Here is a 16,925-nt window from a genome sequence, read left to right on the forward strand (position 1 = left end):
TATTTATTTTTTAGTTATTTTTTTTATTAACAGAGAGTAGAATTTCTAATAACCCTCATATTTCTAATTAAATTTTATCTCAAAGGTGAAAGAACCAGCATAATATTTTTTGACTAGGGGAGACAAATGCTGTTGCTAATGTGATGTAGCCATTGTGCCTCTGTGAGGCTTATGTGCCTGAGAGAAAATAAATATTTATTCCAAGTATATCTGTTAATTTGACAAATATTATTGAATGTCTTTACATATATCAACTCTCCTAAGTAGAGCTTTGCATATTTTTTTCTAAAATTATACTTTGGATTTGGAAGAATGAGTAAAATCAGACATTCTGTCAAAAATATGCTAACTTTTATTGTAGTCCATACAATTAAAAAAGTAAATTGCCATTCAGGTTTAGCGTTGTCAATACTGATGGAAAGGTTGCTGAGTACTTCTTGTTGAATGAGATTTTCTCTAATGTTTAAGCCACCAATAAAACCTTCAGTTAAGCCCTTCATAGGAAACTTAAGAATTGACTGATGGGAGTCACATGGTTAAATCAGTGCTTGTTATTCATAATTTATTCAATGGTTGATGGAAAAAAATTGTCCAATTATTTGACAAATACTGCTTGGCAAGATGATTTACAGAGAATAATGCAAGTATTTGTTGAAGAATTTAAAGTGACAAAAACTGCTAAAATTACGGCCTTTATTCTCAATGCAGTGATTAGAGCTGATTGAATGATATTCAGACAGTTTGACTAATTTTGAATAGTCCTTACACAGGCAATATTCCCATTGACTTCAGCTGGAATTTTGCCAGAGTAAGGACTGCAGGATTGGACCTTTGAGTGTAATGTCTTGAAAGGGTCCCTTTATAAAAGCAGCAGCTTAAATTCTGAACTGCAATGAAAACCCATTTTCCCTTTCCTCTGTTACGTTGCCTGCTCTGTGGAATTGCTCTGTATGAATGTTAATCCCATTCCCTCTTTATCAGCAGAGGGTGCTATGGGAGTTTTGTGCTCTCCAGTAGCCTTTTGTTTATGCACAGTTCAATCTAATTTAAGTTGAACTGACCATTTCAATGGGAGTCAAGTGTGTATTTAAATGGTGTGTGGGAGAGCCATAGTTTAATGGCAAACCATTTCCCTAATTGATCCAAGTTAAAGAAGGGAGACATTTTAAAGTGGATATTTTCAGATTCCTGGCCTCTACCCCCATACCCTCCTAAATGGGTCACTGAACATGGTCTTACACCTTTGCTTGATAAATGATAGCATTTGCATGTGTTTCTGAAAGGCAGGTTCAGTATTCCAAATTACTAGAAATGTATAATAAACTAATATTTTTGAATATAATCTTCTGTGGCTTTTTAAAGTTCCTAATTTTTCTAAATGTTAGTAGGACTTCAATACAAAAAACCCCAATGTTTACAAAGCCCTGATATGGAAATGCCAAAAAATAGGAAAATGGTTTTTGGTAAGTCAGTATATCATATGATTTGTTACAAGAGAGTTAAGGTTGTAAAGTCAAGTGTAGAGAAAACAGAAAATACATAGACAATCTCAATTCTGGTTATTTTTTCAATCGTTCACCATCATCTTGACAGGAATATTAAATTACAAGATTGCATAGCTACTTTTTCTATGCCTTTAGCCTATACAAAAGAGATCACTGAACAGGAGCTTTATGAAATGTTTCTTTTTATCTGAATTGCTCAGTGTATGTCACTGGGTTATTTGCTGCACACCATTCTGTATAGCATTTAATGCATGATTATCAACTTCCTCAAGTATCTTTCTTTGTAGTGCTACCATAAGAGGGTAATCCTTTGGTTAATCACTGTTTAAATGTAATTTTGCAATTTAATGCATGGGGAAAGAAAAAATGGTGAAATGCAAGGTAAAAGTGATGAGTTTTATAAATTTGAGATGCCTTAAACCTGTTACATTTCAGCATACTTTACTCTTCTTGTAAGGAAAGCAGGTCTGTGACCAGCTACTGCGGTTCTGGATTCTCAGCTCTTTCCTAGGTCAGAACTGTGATTTCAGCAATCTGGATTTTTAGAAAGTCAGGGCCAGACAGTCAGAGCTCAGCAGTGCAAAGTTCGGGGTGATCTTCTCAGTGTCATACAGACTGTGGCCAAAACTGAGCTGACTGCAATACTTGAGGATTATATTCTTTAATTTTCTGACCACATTTTAAACTTTCCTCATTCACTTCCCATCTTTCAGCTCCTGCTGTAAGTGTGAGAGGGTCTTAGAGATGGCATTCTCATTTCCTGTGCAATTCCAGCTGTGAGGGGTTCCCAGCCTGCTGGCCTCTTGGTGCACAGAATGCAATGGCTTAAATGTCTAAAGGTCCAAAACTACTGAGGTGCTGCAGCAAAGCTATGGAGGCATTCGAGGTTTCTTCCAGGTTTTTTATTTTTCATAATGCCATCCTGTGGAAGGAAGTGAGACTTCAAATTTGTTGGGAAGGTGACAGTAAAGCTGCACACGCTGATTGGAAAAGACAAAATCCTTGGATGCACTGCACAATCTGCTGCCATTTGTTGTTCTCCATTGTGTGGCCCAGTTTCCACTCTGAACTTTGTAACTCAGCTTCTTTATCCAAACATGCTTAAACTTTTTTGCCTGCTTCTCATTCCACTGGGATAATTTGTAGTATTCCTTTCTAACCATGACTGAGGAGGGGGCAGATAGCAATAGGCAGAGGCAATAAAAGGCACAAAAAGGAGAAAATGTACAGTTTTCATTGCTAGTGGGCTCACCAAGCCCTGCAAGGGGATGGACCTGTGACTCAGGAGGATGAGGTACACACACTCTGCCCCAACAGGCTTCAGTGGGTCCAGCTGTGCCTCTTGTTTTCTCTAAAGTCAAGTTTTCCACTTTGTGGGCAGATGTGCAGACACAGAACTTGGCTGAATTTGTGGACATTTTCACAAGAACAACAGAATATTGATGCTATGGCAACTGCTGTGCCGTGTTTCCAAATCCTGATCTGAGTCATGGAGGGAGCAGTAGCATCTCCACCAGGCAGCTGTAGAAGGTATTTTTTTACTTAAAATGTAAAGAGGAGAGAATAGGGAAATAAATGTATTCATCCTCCCCACCCTCAGAAAGAGCAGAATACTTTTAGGTCAACATTTCCCAAAAATGTCAAATTTAGCAATTTTCAGCCTTCTCAGCCCAAATCATTACAGTCTGGGGAAGATGTGAAGTCCTGTGAAGATTGTATTTTAGTGGGAAGTCTGAGATGGCCTTGTCTAAGAGCCCTGCCTGCTGTAGCCAGCATCCTCTCTGCCATAAACCATAGTCCTCTGCTGGTGAGACAGTTTTGTTCATTGCATTTGGAGTGCCTCCTAACCACCTTGGAAATACCTACTTTGATTAACTGCAGTCCTTGCACAGCTAAATTCTGTTTCCTCTGGCATCATCAAAAACATTTTTTGCTTTGTTTTTCTTTTTTGTTTTAAATAGCACTTTGAAATCCAAAGGTGATGCCTTTATTGTCTGAGGCTATTGCCAGAACAGGTGTGAGATGATTAGTTCCCTGAAAATGGTTGTAATAATACAAACAAACATTGGATTTCTAAACTGAAGACTGCCCATTTTTCTTTTGTTCTTGTTTGGCATTAGAACTTACCAACGTGCTTCACTTCCAAATGTGTTTATTTGGAAATTTTGCTTATTCTTCATTTTCACAGTTGTGCTCTTAGCACTTCCAGTTGTAGAATTTTCTTGTAGGTCAAATTAATGTTGTTCTTCCTTACTGATCTCTAGAAGGTGGTCTTGCTCTCTAACTGCTCAGGAATAAGGATGCTGTTGTTAAGGATATTTTTACTGTGGTATGTCTCTTAAATAAAAAAAAATGATTTTTTTTGTATTTAGGTGACTATTTAAGAAAAATGATATAATACTCTTCTTAAACCTATTGCTAGTGGGAAATATTTGACTCGCTGTTTGTTTGCTTCTATTCAGTTACTGAAAGAGTATTTTAAGGAGTGATCTGTACTAGAACAAAACAGATTCAGAAAAGGTTTTTCTTATGCCCACTGAGAAGGTTAATTGTAGCTGGAGATTTTTCTTTGTATGTAAATATTAGGATGTGTATGTGTTTTTAGTACTGCTCTAACTCTCTTAAAGAGAATATTGCTGAGCACTGAGACCTAAGCAGCCAGGAGAGACTAAACAGATGAAACTACACTTGGTCTACAGAAGGAGCTTTCTTGCCAAGTTTTCCAGCACATAATGTGTTTTGTGTCATTAATTTTTACTGTTCTGAAAGTCTCTTTAATCTGCTTTTATGTTTGTACAGATCACTTGTAAAATTATCGGTGCCAAACTTAGTATGGCTCCATCTTTTCTTCATTTTAATTACTGCTAAGCTCTTCTGCCATGCTGTGTGCTCTTGTTTTGTGTTACATCCAGTTTGAGTGAAACTGTTTTTGTGTTGATCCTTGTGGTGACCTGCCAGCCACTTCACTTTGCCTACACTTCTCCATATGCAGGGGCCTTCCTTCTTTGATATCCTCCCTGTCCAATCAACAGCTCTTCCCAGGTCCTGGGATGTTTAACTTTTAGATTAGGCTATCAAAAGGCCTTAAATCTCAGTCAAATTACATGCAAGTGTGTTTAGTACAGATGTTTATCAATTCCACACTGGTTTCTTTCATTCTATTTCTCAATTATTTCTGGTTGCATCCCACTGATTTTGTTCCTTCTTCAGCCCAGCAGCGAAGGAGATCCCCTATTTTCAAGGATTTTCATTATTTTTATATTGTATTCTTGTGTTGAAAACATTTGAGCATTCTTTCCAAGAGGGATGGAAAAACGTGGCATTACAGAAGGAAAGATTTACATGGATGAAAGAATTGGAAGAATGAAAGAAGAAAAGAGAAAGCAGAGAACTCTATTGATCTCCCACAGAAATATCATAACTAGAAGTAAGAACTCCATGTGGGAGGAGTGTTTAGTCCTTCATTACATAGTAAATGCAATGTAATATCCTTTTTTCCAGGGCAGGGTACTATATCTATACTTATGAAGAATTTATCAGGTGTAATGCATTTGGATTCAGGCTTAAGCACCAAAGTGAACTAGACTATTTTGTTCAGGATGATCCAAAACTTGCAGGAGGGTAAATCTTCCCAGTCTGAGTCACTTAGATAACACAAAAAAATCAAAAGCCTTGGGTGTTCAGAGGGCAGAGCATCTATAGTGTGAACTGGAACAGTGCAAAAGTGAACTTTCCCCTTCTGATAAATCTTTATGAAGAAACACTTTGCAAATAAAACAAAACAAATTGGAAAAATATTTTGGAGAAAAACAAATTGGACAAACTTCTTATGTTTCTTCATATGGTTTAGTGTGTTTATCAAGTTACCTTGCCGTGTTCTGTCAGGAGGAACCAGGAGACATAAGCAAGTGTGATTGTTCCTTATTTGCAATAAAGCCCTATAAGAACCAGGACTTCAAATCCCAAATCTCACTGAGCTGCTGTTCCTATGATGTTAAAGGCAGACTGGTTGGGAACTACTAAAATATGCTCCATTCAGTAAACAGGGCAGGAAATTGAGCTTCTCCTAGTTATGGAAGCTTAGTCTTAGTCTAAAGACCACCTGAGGTCCTTAGCTATTGCATTATCTCAGTGCCTTTATCCAGGGAATCTCAGGAAGTCATTTATCTCATGGTACAATGGCCTTTGGTCAACAGCTTGTACCCTTTGTGCCAAAAGTAGATAATGGCCAGTACTAATGATATTATCCTGGGAGTATGGGCTGTAAATCCCTTCCAGGAAGTCTGGCAAGTACTTGGGTATTTGGCATGAAGAGTATCTGAGCAAACTTCATTCAGGACAGGTTGTGGATGGCTTTGTGCATGGCAGTGACTGTGTGCAGATACTGTGGCAATGCATGTTATTTTGGGCAGCAAACTGCATTAGTTTGCCACCATAAACTCCACTCATTTTGGTTACTGACCATGTTTCTCTGGTGTGCAGAAGTATGGTGGGGAAGGTTTTCCATGGTATATTAGCAATTCCATTACTATTCTTGAATGGTAATCAAGGACAGCTGACACCTTGTCATTTTGTCAATAGTATTTCATAATGCTGGTGTTATCTGGTGGCTATTTAATTCCTCATGTTTCATCTTCAGCCTTATCCTACTGCTGGCAGAATAAATACACACCCTTCTTTAGGAAGTTGTTTTGGAGCAGTCAAAGAATTTTCTTATTTTCCGTTGTTCTTTCCCCACTATCATTCTTTAAAGAACCTGTTGATGTCAAGCCTGTATCATCCATGTAAGTGAAAGAACACAGCTAAGATTGGAAGCTCAAAAGTATAAAGTGTTTTGTTGCTCACTTGTTGCTCACTTTTCCTTCTTCTTATTGTATCTAAACCCCCAAACCAGTTCAGTTGCTGTTACTTTTTATTTATGCTTGTAGACCCATTGGGAATTACTTTCCTGGAGGTGTCAGCCTCTGCAGAAGGAGTTGAGGAGGAAAATGCTGCGTGTTGCATTGCACCATCCCTTCCCTCTTCCTTCAGGGCTTTATGTAAAACAAGCCCTGGAGAGATGTAGTATGGATCTGGACATGGAGACCCTTAATTCACACAGTCCAATCTCCACTTATTTGATGATTTTTGTTACCTGAGGTTCCTTGAAAGCCCAAAGGCAACATACAGCATTTCAACTTCAGATGGAGCTTGGGCTGTAAGGATCTGGACCACGAGATCTTAGGAGCAGAAGAATGACCCCCAGAGTGTTTCCTAGAGGTGTTGGTGTGAATAGTCAGGAGTAGAGAAGCTGGTTTTTTTGTTAATAACTTGAGGCATGTAAAATACTTGAATAGTAAGATAGTAACAGCACTTGACATCATCTTGTGACTCACTTTAGATTGGAATGGCCACCTCAGAAGAAAAGCTCGGTATTCCTTCAGACTTGGGGATGTTACAGGTATATCCTACTAACACAGTCTGCTCTTTATCAATCTTTGCCACTATGTTCCTGTTTATCTGCTGTAATCAAAAACTTAAATGAATTGAGTGAACTGGAAGCCACCTCTGAATAACATACCAATTTTTCTTGAGTATCCAAATCTAAGATTCCACTGGTGGGAAAATGCTTTTTTTATGTTGCCATTAGGAAGTGGTAAAAATCTGTGCAGTAAAAGAACTTGGTTACAGTGTTTCATGGTAGTTACATTCTTTAATGAAATTTAAAAAAATTAAAAAAAAAAGAAAAAAAAAAGAAAAAAAAAGATGTCTATCTGCTCAGCACCTTTAGATGGATGTTTATCAGGTAGTGAATATTTTCTACATCCAACCTTTAAGCAATGACATGATGTTACATAATGTTGCATTTTATTGGCAGCCCTAAAACTTTTCTTTTCTGGGAAGAAACTTCCCAGACCATATTCCCACAAGAAGTGAGTTTTAATATGTATCTCCCTGATCCTTTTTTTTTCTTCTGTTCAAAGAAAATGTCATCTCTCTTTACAATTGGCCAGGAAGCATTTGCAAGAGGTTAAGTGATAGTACAAATATTCCTTAATTGAGTTTAGATGCATTCCATGCATTTTTACACCAGCATCAAAGAAAACATCTTTCCAAAGATAAGCAGCTTCTTCTCATATTTCAAAAAATCATCGTGCATTTTCATCAGGCTTTCAGGAATGAAAGCTGCTGGACTGCAGTGTTGTCATAATAAAAAAGAAAGGTGCACACAGAGGCTCTGTGATCCAGAGGTGACAAGTGCTGAGCAAACAGCGCGTGAAGACGCTTCCCACCCGTGCCCATCAAATGCTGCTCTTGTACAGGCTCAGAAATGTTTGATCAACTTTCAGATGATTATCCTGGCAGCAGCAGGTGAAAGCAGTGGTGATACTTTGATTCAGAGTAAAGTACAAGGCAGCCTGAAGGAACCTTTCATTAGCAGTTGATGCCCTGTTGACAGTGAGACTCAGATGGGGAAGTGGGGATGAGAACATTTCCCTCCTTTATGAGAGGTTTGGTTGGGGTAGTATGTGTAAGGAATTTCTGCTCTCTGATTTATAGATTAACATATCTGGTATTCAGATTTATCACTGCAAGATATGAGTCTGGTTTTTCTGCACCTGATATTTCCAATTAAGTGACAGGGTTATTCTTTCACTTGGGTTTGGTTTTTAAAAAGCTGCTTTGAAAGACACCCATTCCTCTGGCAGAACCGATGCAATTCTCTGTGAGAAATTTGAAATCACTCAAATTTGAAGCAGCTCAAACTGAAACCTGGCCTGAACTTGTCCAATAAGGATTTGATTATATTTGTAGCATATTTGTACTTTGGGATTGGTTACTTGATGATGGTTTTGCTCTCTGAATAGACGACACTGAATTGTTGATGCACATCCAGGGTGTTCACATCAAGAATGACTTTTGGAAATATTCTCCATTCATGCAACTGAAAATGAGTTCAAGTAAATATGCATGAATGAAGAATAAAGAATTAGAAATCTAGTCTGTCTCAATGATTTTGGAATGTAAATACTATTTTTTCCCCCTTTTCTTTTGTTTACTGTATTTAACCAGTTCTAGTGTTAAATTATTTAATTTTATTGAAGAATAAAATTTAAATTCTTGTCAGCACTGAAGCAGATGAAGTCATGCTAGCGAGTCCAGTGGGGTTATGGATTTTTAATTTTCTTTCATTCAAAGTCACATTAAACAAACAGAGAGACATAAAGACTCCATAATACAAATGAGAATCAGGCCAGTGGTGTATTTTCATATTCCTAATATCTGTGCCTCTTTTTGGCATTCTTCTTGTGCCTCACATCCAACCATTTTTGTCTTTTAATCTGGGTCTATCTCTTCATCACCTCTGATACTTTATAACATTATTTGACCCTAAACTTTGAGTGCCACAACATGGCTTAATCAGACATTAATTAAACATTAGCTACTAATGTTATCTGCTGACAGTTGCTATCCTGTACACCTTCCATAAAAGAAATGTCTTTTGGATTAGAGGGTTTTGCATCTCACTTTAGTGTTTTATCAAATACTCATATTTTGTCACTGATATTATCTATTAAAATTCTCTCTTCTGCTACAAGGAACTGTGATTTTAAAAACCAAAAAGATGCTGATGCAGACTTTAGTGATTGCAGTCTTTGCATTTCTTCCCCACAGTTTTGTCAATGAGACAAATTGTCCAGTTAATCTTAATCTTCCCTGAGCCATGAATTGTCAAGGGTGAGGTGAGATGGAACCATGGTGGTGCAGCAGGAGAGGTGAAGGCTGATTGGAGAAACTGAGCTGTGAGAAAGAGAAGGAAGGGTACAAATGGCAACCAAAGCCATTGAATGGATTTTTTTCCTGTGCCAGATTTACAGAGTTGCATCAAAGTCAGATTAGCTCCTCACATGAATAAAAGATAATGAGATAATGAAGTAAGATTCTGCATGGCTAGATTCTACAGGTGCTCTTCTGCATTTCTATAATAAAACCAGGAAGTCACATGAATATTTTACCTTTTCTGCAATACATTCTCAGTTCTTACTGCAATTGAACAAAACTTACCATAAATCAATGTTTAATTACTTATGAAATTGTGAAAGAATTCCATATCTTATTCTGGATGCCTTGGCATCACATTCTTCAATAGGAATGTGAAAGTGGAGTTCTCTCTGGCATCAATGGATAGTTACAGTGAGCACAATTAACTAGGAGGTGCTCCTGCACACAACACCTTCAACCATTCCTTTAGAGACAGAATCAGGAGCTGAAAGGCCTCAGTATCCCTGTGACAGTTCTGGGCTTGCACACCCAGGTTCATGGTGAATGTCTGACTGTGAGTCCTGATACCTTCAAAGTTTATTTTCTTTGTAATCCATTTTTATGGTCTTTGTTCAGAGCACTTGCAAATACCCCCCCCATGTCCTGACAGACTCCCTTAGCAAAAAGAGAAGTGTACAAGAAAAAGTCTTAGGTATTTTTTCTTTTATTTGCTGTAATAAAAAAGCTGCATTTTTGACTTTCCATGGTTTTTCAGTGAAGAAACTTTGTTCTTACATTGTCTGGTTGTACTGTGATGCTCAGGCCAGCTGCTGAAAATTAAGCATTAATCTCATAGAGGATACCTGGTTCATGATGCAAATGGCGTGAAAAAATGAGTAATCTTTGTCCTAGCTCTTGATACTGATAATTTCTGACTACACCAGCAATGATTTTGAAAGTAATGAAAAGCTTCTTGAAAAAAAAGAATAATTTGTGGGACACATTTTGTGTGGATATTTTAAATGTGAAATGGATTTAGACACAAGAAGGTATGCACTGAAAGTGGAAATTTTCAAATTCCAACCCAGACAATTACACCAAATGCCTAATACTTTTTACATGTCACAGGGTTGGGCAATTTAAGTTTTTCTTACATGGACACATTAGAGAGAAATTGAGAGTGTGTGGTCCATAAATTGTCCATATTCGCTCTCAATGCTAAATAAAGAAATAATATAAAATCCAAAGGCAATGAAAAATGCATCCATAAAACTTCCAGGTGCTGTAACAACTGAAGATGGGTGTTCTTAAAGAAGCAGAATTTTTCCTTCCCACAACAGATTTATTGCCTGTCTTGTAGGTTGTATCACTTCAGATGAAACTGAAGCATCACAGATTTGGGGACCCTGACTGTAAGGGGGTTTTCCTTATGGTGACATCCCTTGCCATGCAGAAACCTGCCCAATTTCAGCTGATTTTGGGTAATGATGAGATATTACAGTGACAGTGTGGGCGTAGAAGATTCTTGCTCTAAAAATTTGTAGCAAAAGGCTGTTTTCTTTCACCTGCACTTGCTTCTGGCATATTCTTTTGCCTGCACAACTGAAGTGATCATTCTTAATTAAAACCCAATAAAACATGTGCCATTTCTCAGTGTGACATCCAGTGCTTCACTGGCTTTGGGAGACGTCATGTTTGGAAAATGCCTGGTTGCTCCCATGCCTTTGGGATAGTTACAAACTGTAGAATTTTTCATGTTTAACTTCATTTTTAAATTTTATTATGTCTATTTTCCTTAACTGAGTTTGCATCCAAGGAGCTTTTTTGGCCTTCCTCTGAAAAAGGAGGACACCCAAGGCTTTTCTTACTGTTTATATGCATGAGAGTGTGAAGAGGGATAAGGCAGAAAATTTAAATGCCACCACTTAAAACTGTAAATCTCCACAAAGTAAGGTTAATTAAAGTCCCTGTCTTCACCAACAGACTGTTCATACTCTGTCTTACTCCAAAAATGCCATGTACATGGGGGATTAGTGAGTGTCTGCCTTATCAGATATCTGGCATCAAGTAACCAAGCAAGGTGTCCAAACTGCTGTGATTTCCTGGAGCTGTTTATATTTTTCCAGCTGGAGTAGGCATTCATCAGCTCTGGGAAAGCAGGGAGGGAAGAACACCACACCTCCAAATCCCGTTTACTTTCTCCATTCCCAGAGGAGAGAATCACTTTGTTGAGAGACAAGGTGGTTAGAAGTTAATTGCAATTTAATTACCCCCTGTGTATACTTTTGCAGCTAAAGAGAAAGACAACCTCTCAGTTAGTATCTGCATGCTTTCAAAAATAGCCCAGTGAGGCTTTCAAATGAGGTCTGTAAAGCTGATTTTACACCCATAGCACATTTTACACCCATAGCCAAGTGGATCCCTCAGTCCTGCTCTCATAAATGCCTTCAGGCAGCAGGTTCTAGTTTGTTTTTTAAGGATGTTGTATCTCTGATTAAAATGGTAAGATTTCTGAGACCAAGCTAGAAGTGTCCATCAATCAATGAGCACAATATTAATGAAAATATTGCCAGGATTTTTTTTCATTATTTCCAGGATTTTGACAGATAGGATACAGTGCTATATAAACATGGAAAAAAAAGACAGCTTTCCTCCAAAACCACTTAAAATCTTAAGTAATAATTTAAGGGGAAATTTCAGACAAACCTCTGAAAATCAAACCTATTCTGTGGCCATGGTCTTTTTAAAATGTAGCATAGTTGTTTGGCTGATAAAGACTTCCTTCTAGCAGCTCTTTGTTTTACCATTAATGTGAAAATACAATTTTTGTCATATGGTTTTTATTATTGTTATCAACAATTGTTTTTATAGGATGGGGTGTAATTGGGTTTTATAGAAGCCTCCACAGTGAAATTCAAATATTTGTCTGATTCAAAAGCATCCATGTTGATATAAAATTGCAGTTTACTCGGCATATCTGACATAGAGGCAGAGTGAAAATTCGTGTAACAAAGCAAATGTTAAATCCAACATTTTCTGGAGAAGATTAATGTGTAGTGGATATGGCAGAGGGCTGAGCTTCAGAAATCAAGTGCTGCTTTTTTGTTGTTGTTTTCTTTTTAAAATGCTTTAAATTCTTGTGTGAAAAGGCCTATGTAAATGCTTAGTATTGGCTTGTTCCCATTTCTTCCATGAGCTCCTTGTTTAACCAGGACTAATAATCACTTAGCTTTTGTATGGCTGTGTTTACTCATGAATGTAGGCACTATGAGTATTTTGACAGAGGTGTCTTCACGTTACATTCCTTTTTGAATCTGAAGATAAAAGGCTTTATTTTAATGACTGACTAATTCCTGAAGCAACACTGGCCTAAAGTATTAAGTAAAACTGTACACAATTTTTATACTGCCTTCTTTAAAAATGCTAAGCCCTGAATGCATTTTACAAATACATATTTTCTCCTTCATATTCAAAGAAGAGGAAAAATGGATGCTGCTAGAATTTTTGAAACATAAGGAGAGCTGATGGTAACATGGTACATCTACAGTGTTCTGCAAGGCTCTGAACTCTGTGAACTAATAATTTTAAATGCAAAGAACAAAATTTAATCTTTGGAACCTTACAGGATAGTTTGACACCACCTGAACAAAGATCTCAGGCACAGTGACAAGAATATTACTTTGTATTTGCAATACCTTTTTGCTGGAATTGTTCTTAGTGCATTTTGCAAATGGAGAAATTGAAATGCAGAGGAAAGGCAAGGCTTCAATGCAAAGAGACAATAAAGTGCATCTTTATGATGAATGATTTTTTTTAAATATATGCCCACATGTTATGCTGGCTTGGGGCTGAAGTGTTTATTTGAGGTGGTACAGCAGACAGTCCCAGAATTGAGACTATTGGAATCAAGATTCTCATTACTCTTTTTTTTTTCCACTGAATTGTGATTAACATCAACAGCAAAGACAAGAAAATGCAATCAGAAAAAGGATAAACCTGACCAGCAGGTGGTTAACACTTTTACAGAAAATGACATTTTCCATCTTTATTAGCATTAAACAACCAAGTGACACCAGTGGTGATGGAAGAGAAGACACTAGAAAAAAGGCATTCCATATGCAGTTCAAGCCTATGTGCACTGAAAAAGGACCACTGGACTCTCCTGAGCAGTTTTTAGAAATAGGGTGACATTGAGAGGTGTTGTGGTGGTTATGCTCTTTGACATCAATCCTCATGGATGCTAACTAAAGTTTTGTGCATGTAACTCTGTGAAATAAATGTGCTTTCTATGTGTATTTTCCATAGAATTCCTTTTTCTTTTTTCACAAAAAAAGCATATAGTGTTCAACAGACACTTTAAAAATAACATGTTTTTCCTGCTTTTGTAAAGAAGATTTAAATTGTTCATTGTGTTTGTACAGCTAAGGTATTTTATTGATATCACATTCCACAAGGTCCAGCTTTGGGCTTTGGAAGGCCCAAATGGTTTCTGAAGGTTTGTTTTGGTTTATTTTTTTTGGACAAGATTAAAGAATGTAAAAAACTATTTGTATTAAACAGATTAAGCTGTTAGTAAACATGTCCCCTTTAAATTAAGTGGTGGTGAAGACAAAGAAAGTGCTTTGTTGTTGTCAGATGGATTTGTCTTAAGTCAAATGGGCAAACAAGTTAAACATCAGTCCTCTTTAAATCCCTAATGGCTGTGCAGATTAAATCTCAAAAGGTCCGTAAAATGAGTAAAAAAATTAAATTGCTTTACTTCTTCCTGTCATTTACTTTGGCTAAAGCATTTTTTTCTTCTTCCTTTTCTTTTTTCCTCCCTTTTTTCTTCTATCCAGCTTTTGAGAACTTTGTTTTCAAACTGCATTAGCATACAGACACATATTAAACAAGAATTTCACTTCTCTGCAGCCTTGTCACTTGTGATGAATACATCCTTGCTCGGTAAGTGCTGGTGACACATCATTGTGGCAGCTTCTGCCTCTCAACAGAAGTATAATTAATCTTGCTATCAACACCCCTAAACAGGGGTAGCTGGTTCAAAGTTTTTATTCCCTACATCTGCTTTGTGTGGGGTGGGATTCCTTTGGTTGAAATGGCTGCCTGTGAATTGTGGCTTTTTTGTGATTAGCTTTTCTTTAATGCTGGGGGTGTTGATCTGTGTGGGAACAATAAAATGAGCAGGTTTTTTTGCAGTTCTGACCTGGCACTTCTATGCTTTAACGAAGTGGGAGGGTGCAGGATATGATTCAGAAAATCTACCAAGTCCCAAGGTGGCCTTACAGGAGAGTGAAAGAGAATTCAAGGTATCCTTCTACAGATTCCTCTTCCGACTTCAGTGGGAATTTGGGTGGTTGGGATTCTGCCATGAAGACATCCAAAGCACGTTGCTGATACACCCCAGATATGAGTGTGAAAATATTTTCTGTGCACGTCCAACAGCTGTCAAGCATCAGAAGTATTGGAGAGGGCACAGAATGCTAGCTTGCTGTGCATTTAAAACTGACTGTTCACCGATATTCCCCCCAAGAATTTCATCATCCCAGCAGCTCTGTAATGATGAAAATCAACCAACAGAGTATTTGCTCCAATTGGATTTTCATTCAGTTTATTAATGATAAAGAAACTCAACTTCATGCATATTAAAAGAGTGTTGATTGAAGGTCACAGAGGTGTTAGCTGTGGTGTCCTGGCTAAATTCCAGTTGGCTAATTACAATCTGCCTTCCTAAAACTCCCTTGTAGTTTCATTATTTAGATCATTATCTTTTTATATTTAGTTCCAAACTCTGGTAGCACGGCTGTATTTTTGTTAAAGGGCTCTCACTCTTGAGCATGTTGGGTCCTGGGAATGGTCAATTCAACTTTCTGCCTCCTGGAGTGCAGTACTGGTGATATGGAGATGGGATTTAAACAGGAATATGTCTAGCTCCAGTACAAAGGAGCTGAGGCACGTTTTACACTATCATGTCCCACTCTGTGACTGTAAATTGTTGTTCTAGAATCAGAGGGCACCCATATGGAAAGGTGTATCTTTTAGCTATAGACTTCTAGTTACCCAAACTCATAATTTGATGTGATTTCTCCCTCCTTTAATTTTATTTTACTATTTACTCTTTAATTTTTGAATTGTGTGCTACTCACTCCTGCTTACCTGACATTTTCTACCTTTCTAGAAGGCAGCCTTTATTTTTCTGCAAAGGTTTGTTGAACCAAGCAGATCAGATGGACAATCTCTTCTTTTTTATGTTATGTTAGTTGCTTTTTCCCAAGACATATGAGCTGTCTGTGACCCTTCTAAAGGGCTCGTGGTGGGGAACACAGGAATATATTTTCTGTTTTGTGCTGCAGAACACGACTGTCCTCCACTCCAGACAAGCTCCTGTTTGGTCAGGCCTCCCAAAGCTGTCTGTAGGAAAGAGAGAGGTTCTGTGCTCTGTTACCCCCTTGGTTCTGTACTCGAGGAACCATGTTGCAGCTCCATAGATCCATAGGGTTAGGGGCTCATTTGGTTTCAGCAGTATTGTTTTCACATTTAACAGGGGTCACACATCAATGCTGCTGTCTAGCTGAGGTCAAATTTGGCCGTGGTCTCTGCTGGCTTTACCACTACTCTCCATTCGTGGTCTTTGATTGTTGAAGGTCCACTGTGAACACTGAGGAGAAGCAGTGAAGCAGCTATTTAGAAATGAGCTCAAATGTAGTAGAAATAATTTGCTCTAGAGATTAGGCCCATGCTCTTAATTGAAAAAGGGAAGGAAAATGATTTATCAATTATTCAGTATGTTTTCTTTGTACGAAACACTGAGGGTTTTTGTAAGTATGTGTGTCTCAATATAGTGTTTTTATTGAACTATTAAATGTAATTAGAAACCAAAGGTAAATGGTGTCTCAGTGAGTCAAGAAAGCCACAGAGGAGCTGAGTGGTGTCTGTAGCTTTCTGAGCATTGTCAGTTCCCCAGGAAGCCTACCTAAGGGTGATTAGCTCTTTACCCAGCCTTACTTCAGCTTGTTTCTAACTAATGATGATTTACCATTTAGCTAAATGCTAAGCAGCATTTGTTTGACAAAAGTGCAAAGTGAGGGCTCAGAGAAAGGCAGGTAAAGATTCACTACAAAGGGCCTGTCAAAATACTTCCAACATAGACTGTCACAGCATTAAACAATTTATTAATAAGCCTATTAATACCCAAGGATTTTTTTTGTGTGTGTGTCTTGAGGTTCTGTTAAAAACATCAGTGTTTAAGATGCTATCCACACAGGCTTAATGCCAGAGAAAGCAATCCCATTAAATTGGACCTCATAAATATTTCATGAGGTCCAATTTAAAATTAATCTTGGCATGAAGCCAAACCAGGCAGTATATTTGTTACTGTATTAAAAAGAAGCAGCAGATGAGGTACTTTTTCACAATAGTAATCTGACTGGATTTTTTGCAGCATCCTATCAATATTTTTAATAATACAGCTGTTAGTTTTGGCAGGAATAAATGCATTTCTTTCATCACCCGTTCACGCAGGGATCATACTGCAACTAGTGTATTTTAATGTTGTCCTTCTAGAAAATGATTTTATTTTCCTGGTGATTAAACCTCTGTTTTTTGAAAAAAATGTCATCTTGTTACGTGAAAGAAAATAAAAAGTCAGATCTGTAAATTAACAGGGAGAGTGTGGGTTTC

This window comes from Prinia subflava, chromosome 1 (assembly GCF_021018805.1).
Source record: "Prinia subflava isolate CZ2003 ecotype Zambia chromosome 1, Cam_Psub_1.2, whole genome shotgun sequence".
NCBI lineage: Eukaryota > Metazoa > Chordata > Aves > Passeriformes > Cisticolidae > Prinia > Prinia subflava.